This window comes from Neofelis nebulosa, chromosome 2 (assembly GCF_028018385.1).
Source record: "Neofelis nebulosa isolate mNeoNeb1 chromosome 2, mNeoNeb1.pri, whole genome shotgun sequence".
In the NCBI taxonomy this organism is placed as follows: Eukaryota; Metazoa; Chordata; class Mammalia; order Carnivora; family Felidae; genus Neofelis; species Neofelis nebulosa.
Genome location: NC_080783.1, coordinates 27,757,456 through 27,766,014, shown reverse-complemented (window position 1 = coordinate 27,766,014; position 8,559 = coordinate 27,757,456). Strand labels below are relative to the sequence as shown.

At 36.4% G+C, this 8,559-nt stretch overlaps 1 long non-coding RNA gene across 1 annotated transcript; it reads left to right on the top strand.

The window, feature by feature from the left end:
• Positions 1–2,219: 2,219 nt before the first annotated feature.
• LOC131492823 (uncharacterized) lies at positions 2,220–5,178 on the top strand. Its single transcript, XR_009252308.1, has 3 exons — positions 2,220–2,386; positions 3,102–3,234; positions 5,071–5,178. It is a non-coding gene; the product is annotated as an uncharacterized LOC131492823 (long non-coding RNA).
• The last annotated feature ends 3,381 nt before the right edge of the window (positions 5,179–8,559 follow it).

Genomic DNA, 8,559 nt, shown 5'->3' with positions numbered 1-8,559 from the left:
TGTGTTTAAGAATCTCTTATGCTTTGTTTCCCTCTCTGTTTTTATATTAATTTTGCTTCCTCTCCTTTATGTTCACCTGCTTTGTATCTTAAATTCCACATATGAGTGAAGTCATATGATATTTATCTTTCTCTGACTAATTTTGCTTAACATAATACACTCTAGTTCCTTCCATGTTATTGGAAATGGCAAGATTTCATTCTTTTTGAGCACCAAGTAATATTTCATCATATATATATATATATATATATATATATATATACACCATATCTTCTTTATCCATTCATCAGTTGATGGGCATTTGGGCTCTTTCCATACTTTGGCTATTGTCGATAGCGCTGCTATAAACATTAGGGTGAAAGTGCCCCTTCGAAACAGCACTCCTGTGTCCTTTGGATAAATACCTAGAAGTGCAATTGCTGGGTTGTAGGGTAGTTCTATTTTTAATTTTTTAAGGAACTTCTATACTGTTTTCCAGAGTGCCTGCTCCAGTTTGCATTCCCACCAGCAGTGCAAAGCCTTCCTCTTTCTCCACATCCTCACCAACATCTGTTGTTGCCTGAGTTGTTCATTTTAGCCATTTTCACAGGTATGAGGGGGTATCTCATTGTGGTTTTGATTTATATTTCCCTTATGATGAGTGATGTTGAGCATTTTTTCATGTGTCTGTTAGCTATCTGGATGTCCTCTTTGGAAAAGTGTCTATGGATGTCTTTTGTCCATTTCTTCACTGGATTATTTGCTTTTTGGGTGTTGAATTTGATAAGTTCTTTACAGATTCTGGATAGTAACTCTTTATCTGATATTTCACTTGCAAATATCTCCTCCCATTCCATCAGTTCCCTTTTAGTTTTGCAGATTGCTTCCTTCACTATGCAGAAGTTTCTTTATCTTGATAAGGTCCCGATAGTTCATTTTTGCTTTTGTTTCCCTTGCCTCTGGAGACATGTCAAGTAAGAAGTTGCTGTGGCCAAGGTCAAAGAGGTTTTTGCCTGCTTTCTCCTTGAGGGTTTTGATGGCTTCCTGCCTTACATTTAGGTCTTTCATCCATTTTGAGTTTATTTTTGTGTATGGTGTAAGAAAGTGGTCCAGGTTCATTCTTCTTCATGTCACTGTCAAGTTTGCTAAAGAGACTTTTTTTTTTCCCCATTGGAAATTCTCTCCTGCTTTGTCAAAGATTAGTTAGCCATAGTTTGTGGGTCCATTTCTGGGTTCTCTGTTCTATTCCATTGATCTCTGTGTCTGTTTTTGTGCCAGTACCATACTGTTTTGATGATTACAGCTTTGTAATACAGCTTGAAGTCAGGAATTGTGAAAACCAAAGCTGGAGGCATCACAATCCCACAAAAAAATTCTAACTACTCCAGAGATCCTGAAGAGGTTAAGAATCTACCACCTGGAAAGAGAGAACTTTGCCTATGAAATGCCTTAGCAACACCAGGATGTCTGTGGGAAGGTGGTGCTGATGTGCCCAAGATATATCTTGCAATACCAGTATTGCAATACTTGGTATCAGGAAACAGTAGGTTGTAAAACCCAAGATTGGTTCTCTGCCTCACACATCCTACCTAATATCAACTGATAATATAGGGCCACAAAAGAGACAATTAATGCAAAGAATTAAGGTATAGATCCAGGTTTTGTGGATATAGAAGATTATACACACTGGGGAAACTTCTTTAAGAAAAAGAATCTAGGGTCACCTGGGTGGCTCAGTCAGTAAAGCATCCAACTTCGGCTCAGGTCATGATCTCTCGCAGTCTGTGAGTTCGAGCCCCAGGTTGGGCTCTGTGCTGACAGCTCAGAGCCTGGAGCTTGCTTCAGATTCTGTGTCACCCCTCTATCTCTCTGTGTCTCCCCCACTCATGCTCTGTGTCACTCTCTGTCTCTCAAAAATAAATAAACATTAAAAACATTTTTTTAAAAGAAAAAAAATCTAAAATCACAAGTACAGCATCAGATACAAAATGAATTCTTATTTATAGTGAAGAAATAAATCACTACAAACTAGATTATTATAATTATTTTTATTCAGGTATAACTTGTATTAAACCAGATATTTTAGTAAGATGACACATACCATAAATATCATAAAATCCAGACAAATATAATATTCTTATTAACTGCCTAACTCAGTCTTTTATATCTTTTTCTTAATCTTTTGATTGCATATTTTTTACATTTTCTTAATATGTCAATGATTTCATATTAGTATTTTCCAGTGGAGAAAGAGAAGAGAACCCCACCTTTAATGTGGTGATCCTGACTCGTTCATTTCCAACCTGGTTTCTTCTCCATGGCTCACATGCCTATTTCCAGGGCTGGGTGCCGTAGGACATGCTCCAATAGCACAATGACCTGTGTCTCTGCACCCTCATGTCCCCAGGTAAGCGGGCACAGCTGACATTGGCATGTTTCCAGAAGCCTTCCCTGCTTTGGGACTGCCAGCAGTAACTTCATGATCACACGGGAGGCACACATACATACTTGAACACAATACAGCTTGAAGTAAACACAAATCTGCTTTCCCTTTGGCTACATGTCAGAAAGCCTTTGATAATTTCAACCCCTCAACAAAAGGTCTTAACCAATGGCATATAAGGAATAGCATTTTAAATAAGTTTTACAGGAACCTATGGCTACATGAACAATTCATTAGTTTCATTATCTTCATGCTGAACATGGCTTGGTGCCCCTGCAGTTTTGTTTATGGATTCTAGAAGTACAATTTTGTTAGGAATATTTTGCCAAGACAAAACTGCAATATGATTTTTTTGTCCTTTCCCCTTTAACCTATTCATAAATCTTATAATTACTTTAGGGGAAAATGTACATTTCTCCTTCTGTTAAAATAAATTGCTAAAAATGTTCCCATTATCAACACAATTTGTGCTGTACTGAATTGGTTAGAGGTTAAGTGTGGAACAGCCTTGTCAGTTTCTCTCATTTTACCCATAGTAACTAGTAATCCAGTGTGAAGCCATTGGCTTAGGTTAATGTGAATATTTATAAATATGTGTTATATTTTTTCCTTAGATGAGAAGAAATCCAATTAATTAAAACATTTTAATGAGTTTGTTTTCACTTTTCTGCCCTTTTAGCAATCAAAAATGATGCTTAATATGTCACAGCTTATGATTGTGACCCCCTGTGGACAATTTCTGGAGCAGGACCTTGCATTTGCAGGCTGAAGTGGGACCCAAGAAGGCAGTTGGAGGAGCAGAGAGATGCCAGGTGAGACTGTCCTGCAGCATGTGGCTTTAAAATCATTGAACAAGCATCCGCCCATCACCCAGGAAAAAAGAACGTGATTGTCTCAAACCTTTCCCATAAAACGAGTCTATATGGTTGAGAAAGAGGGAAGAGAAAAAGGCAATAAAGAAGGTGAAGTTTGTTGTACTCTGCATATACTTACAATGAAACTACCTACTTATGTTCTCAATTATTCGGATGCTTTGATGGATTTTTAAAGGAAAGTCTACTGGGATGATTTTAATGAACTCCACTTTCTGTTAAAGAAACTAAGGTAACATTTTAAACTTTCTGGGGATTTGATTATTTATTTATTTATTTAAAGTTTATTTATTTATTTATTTATTTATTTAAAGTTTATTTATTTTGAGACAGAGAGAGAGAAACAGAGACAGAGAGGCAGAGAACACAAGCAGAGGGGAGGCAGAGAGAGAAGGAGAGAGAGAGAGAATCCCAAGCAAGCTCCCACTGGATGTGGGGCTCTAACTCATGAACTGTGAGATCATGACCTGAGCCAAAGTCCAGAGCAGACACTTAACTGTCTGAGCCATCCAGATGCCTACTTTCTGGGTATTTTAAAGACTTGACTTTGCCACCGTTCTCATAACAGTCCACTTTAAATTAGAGGAAGTGAGCAAAAAGAAAATCCATTAAAACTCTAATGAAGTTTCTTAAAGAAGCCATACCAATTTAGATACCTCAAGTCTACAAGGTCTTTTCATAATTTATACGAGCTGTGTTCTACACTGGTGTCTGTTGTCTAGTATTCCCCATTGTTATTTAGGCAATGAAACATAAACTATACTCTATAAGCAAAGATGAATTTTAAAATTGTATCTTTTTTATAGTGTATTTGTGATTTATTTGTTACAAATTGCATCCATTTTCAAGAAAGCAACCATCATGTGATTATTGTGAAAAATGTCATCTTTTAAAAATTGATGTTCTATGTTTTTGTGGATGTTCCATGTTTTATGTTTATATTCCATAAATATATTGTTTTTTACTAAGGACGAGTGGGATGGCCTTAGGCATCTCTGGTAAGGGCGTGTTATGGTTTTTCAAAATCATTTCTTGCATTGTTATTATAAGTTTGTGAGCTTAGAGTAAAAATAAAAATATAAAAAGAATGTAAATAATAAAGACATCATGCCTTTGACTTTATCAGCTAGGAAGGCTGCTGTAAGATCAATGTAATAGTACACGGTAGGTAGAACTGGTTCTCTTTCCAGACCAAAAAAACAAAAAAGAAAAAGAAAAAATCCGGAGTAGCTACTCACAAAATAAGAGATAAATACCACCACCGATAATGAATAAAACTAAAGAGAGGGAATACACTGTGACTCTGACTTTCCATACAAACCAAAGAGGAGGCTGGCATTATTTGACAGCTATCATTATCTTTCCACTTCATTTGTGGCACCGGAGATAATACAGCCAAGCCATGTTCTCCACAGCGATTTAAGTATGACTGGGCAAAACACTGAGCCAGCTACTACAAATTCACCAAAGTTTTTCTAGGAAAAAAAGCTTTTTTTTTTCTTCTTTCTTAAGGAGTGAGACAGTCAGGCATGAAACTTGCCTTATCAGTTCTTTGGCTGTGAGAGACATGAGGTGATTCTGAATACAGTTACAGAATGGGATACTTCAGCTCTGGGATTATTTCTGGGATCCTGGAAGATGCCAGGAAAACCAACCAAAAGAAGCTTGCATGCTGCTGACCACGTGGCAGACTGGCACATGGGGGAGAATTGCCTCAGTGTCCCTCTAACTCTGGGGTTTTTGTGTATGCGGTTATGTTATCTATTTTTATTTCAGAATACAGTAAAGAAAGTGTTACCATATTCTGTTATTAAAGAAGACATTGGGTCTACTGGAGTTGAGAATTACGAAGATATAACATGAAGTCATATAGAAATCATACAGCAATAGGTAAGTTGTGAGTTCAGTAGCCGTTCAATAAAAATCAGGCATGCTATGCTGGTGAAAGTTTGGATAAAAAGCAGAGGGTCCAGCATTAGAAAGTTTGTGTTATACTCCATGTCATATTAACATGGTAAAATATCATGGTACTACTAAAGTTTATACATGGAAGTATATAGAAATGTGTTTATAATATGATGTTATAAGAACATAATGAAATAAATACAGTATGTACCTATGATTGGATCAATGAAAAATTAAGTGTCCAGGTAGGAGGTAATAGGTAAAACCATGATGGTGAAGCGATGGTGACAATATGAATAGCTATAGCATTTTATTATTTTGCAATATTGTGTTTTCTTTTAAATGAGGAAACAATGAGAAATGTTAAGTTGTTGTCTCTAGAAGGGAGAGATGAATGAAAGTCAGTCAAAAAATACAACTGAAATTTCATAGAATTGATAATCAGAGGAGAATTTGCCCTCAAGATCAATAAAACTCAAATAAGCAAACTAATCAGAAGAGTCAGAAAGAAAAGGAAAGTTGTTTCACGAAGGGAATAGGCTGCTTTGTATGGGGTCACCAGGCTGGAAAACAGAACTTTTCTCACTTCCCATTGGAAAATTCAATCAGAATTCAGTGAAGCTAGAAAGGGCATGAATTATCCTCCGAGTGGCTGGCGGAACTGATAATCATCGCATCCCGTTTTATCTGGTTTGTGTCATGATTTTGAAATGGATGACGAACACCAAAGGAGTCATGAGTAGGATTTTCAAGGCAAAAACACTTTGGTTCCTAGGTAAGCCTACATGAAACACTGTACTACAGTCAAAAGACAACTGTCCTTGTCAAATGACCAGTGTCAAGCCATCCCCAGTATCTGCAGGGCACGCATTTGGACCTTGTGAGCTGTCACCTTTTCACTCCCCTTTGTGTGACAGCATAAGTGATTTGATGTCACACAAAGCCTTTGTCACTTTATTCCTATCATGATTCATTAATTGATTTAATCAGTATTCGCTGAGGTTTTTCTTCTTGCCAGATATTCTTTAAAACACGGGTTAGACCCGTGAACAATAACTAAGTAAAATCTCTCTCTCATGGAACTTACATTCTATTTGGGGCTGGGGGTAAATCAAAAGTAACAAACTATAAACAACTAGCATAACAGTAAAGAAACTATACAATGTTTTTCTGATGCTAAAAATAAAGAAGCCTCAATATCCTATAAGTTTTTTTCATAACTTAAGTCTAGTTTGAAGCAAGAGAGACTATCTCACACTGAGCTAATGAATAAAGTACCAAATATAGAGAAAAGGATCAATAATTTCAATCTTAGATCAGAGCAGGATTCTCATGGGTAAGATATATTTCTAATATTATTAACTATTTTATATCAAAAACAATTCAATAAATTACTATTTCCTGAATATTTGTGTTCATAAATATTTACATGCAATCAAATATTAAAATAAATATATAGATAGATAGTCTTATATAGTTGCCAAATACTATTATAAATTTACTCTTGTAAATCAGTTTCTCTTTTTTTCAACTGTTATATCAGTTTCAAATTCTCCAGAGCTCTGGGGTCTGTGGTCCTAATTGATTAGTTTTCCTCGCTCACTCTCTAATTCTCTTACATATTTAGTTGGTTTCCATTCCTGATGAATATTTCTTTGGGCTCTACAATTCCATGTTTTTAATAGGGTGGGAGTAGGGAGAAAAGATGTTAATTATCTATGTCAAGGAACGTCAAAACAAATTTTTAACAATTTGTTTTGCATCTGGTAAGGAGATCTTGTAAAACCACCACCTGACAAAACCTAATTTATAGCAAAGACTGTGCTTCTAGAAGTGATCTCATTCGGTAAAGGAACTGGATATTTGAACCACCACTCAAAAAGGAGGTGTTGCTAGGAGACCAAGTTCTACACTGCACACAAGAAAATCTAGCTTTGCCCTCAGCTAACCATGACCGGTCCTTGTTCTGCACCTCCATCCATTAGTAATGAAGGTCTTATCAACCTCACGATTAAATAATCAAACTTAAGAACCAGTTGGAGAATAAAGAATAAGACAAAGTGATCAGCTTTAGTGACTAGTGAAAAACGTGTTGGATTGACCATTGTAAAAAAATTCTGGTGCGCCTGGGTTGCTCAGTTGGTTAAGCATCCAATTTCGGCTCAGGTCATGATCTCCAGATTTGTGAGTTGGAGCCCCCCATCAGACTCTGCACTAATAGTGCTTGGGATTCTCTTTTGCTCCCCCTCTCTCAGCCCCCCCCCCCCACTTATGCAAGTGCACACTCTTGGGCTGCGCGTGTGCTCTCTCTCTCTCTCTCTCAAAATAAATAAACTTAAAAAAAATCCCAAGGCTTTATGTCTTATCAATGCAATTAAAATATATAGACATATTCTTTTGCATTTGGATCAAGTTTCTGTTTTAGTATTTTAAATCACTGCATAGGGTTTATTTACTTGCTTAACGCTTTCTCCTCTCCTGTTCACAGGCTATTCATCCATAGTTCAGTGTTCTTCCTTTGTAAACAAGGGATTAAATTCTTGTTTGAGATTGCCACTAAAAAAGCCCATCTCTAGATATGAATGTGTCTCCTATTTTTGAATAAAAATAAAGGCTCTATAGTCCATTACATTTCTCTTATTTGTAGTAACTATCAGAAAGCTTGGAGGCAAACTTCCTACCAAATACTTTAAATCTCATCCTCCTGCATACATTTTGATTCATTTCTTTGGGCTCTGTTTGGCTTTAGCCTTACAAATTTTTTTTCACACTATATTTTATTTTCTAAGCCATCTCTAGCCCTTTCAGAATGAGACAGGACATAAATCCCCAGGACATAATACTGGGTAGAGCTGGAAAAACTTCGTACAGGAAAAGTGTTTTTGTTGTTGTTTTGTTTTTTTGTTCCTCCTATGCCATAAAACACGTGCATCTTCCTGAGCGGAACATTGAAAGTTAACTTTAATGCAACACCTATGCATCTCTAATGTGTCCTGCTTCTCTTTCCCCTTCTGCAAAAGAGCCGGCAACTGTGTTAATTCAAGGATGGCATTCAGCTGCAGGCATCAAAAGCAAAAACCAAAATACCTGTAGAGTTCAGAGGTCCTACAAATACTTTGATTCTGTTTTGCCTTCGATCGCCTTTTGTACTTTGATGTTCTTTGAAATTCAAAGTGATAAACTGTATGTTAAACAAAATAAGTTGTGTTCAATTTATTAATCAGTTCTTCATGGTAAGATTTTTACCCATTCAATAGATGACGGGAAGAGGTGTAGAAAGAGAAAAAATAAGAAGGCATGTTGTAAAATTCCAAGATAGAAGAATCACACTCTATTACCGCAATTTAACGAAATTGTAAT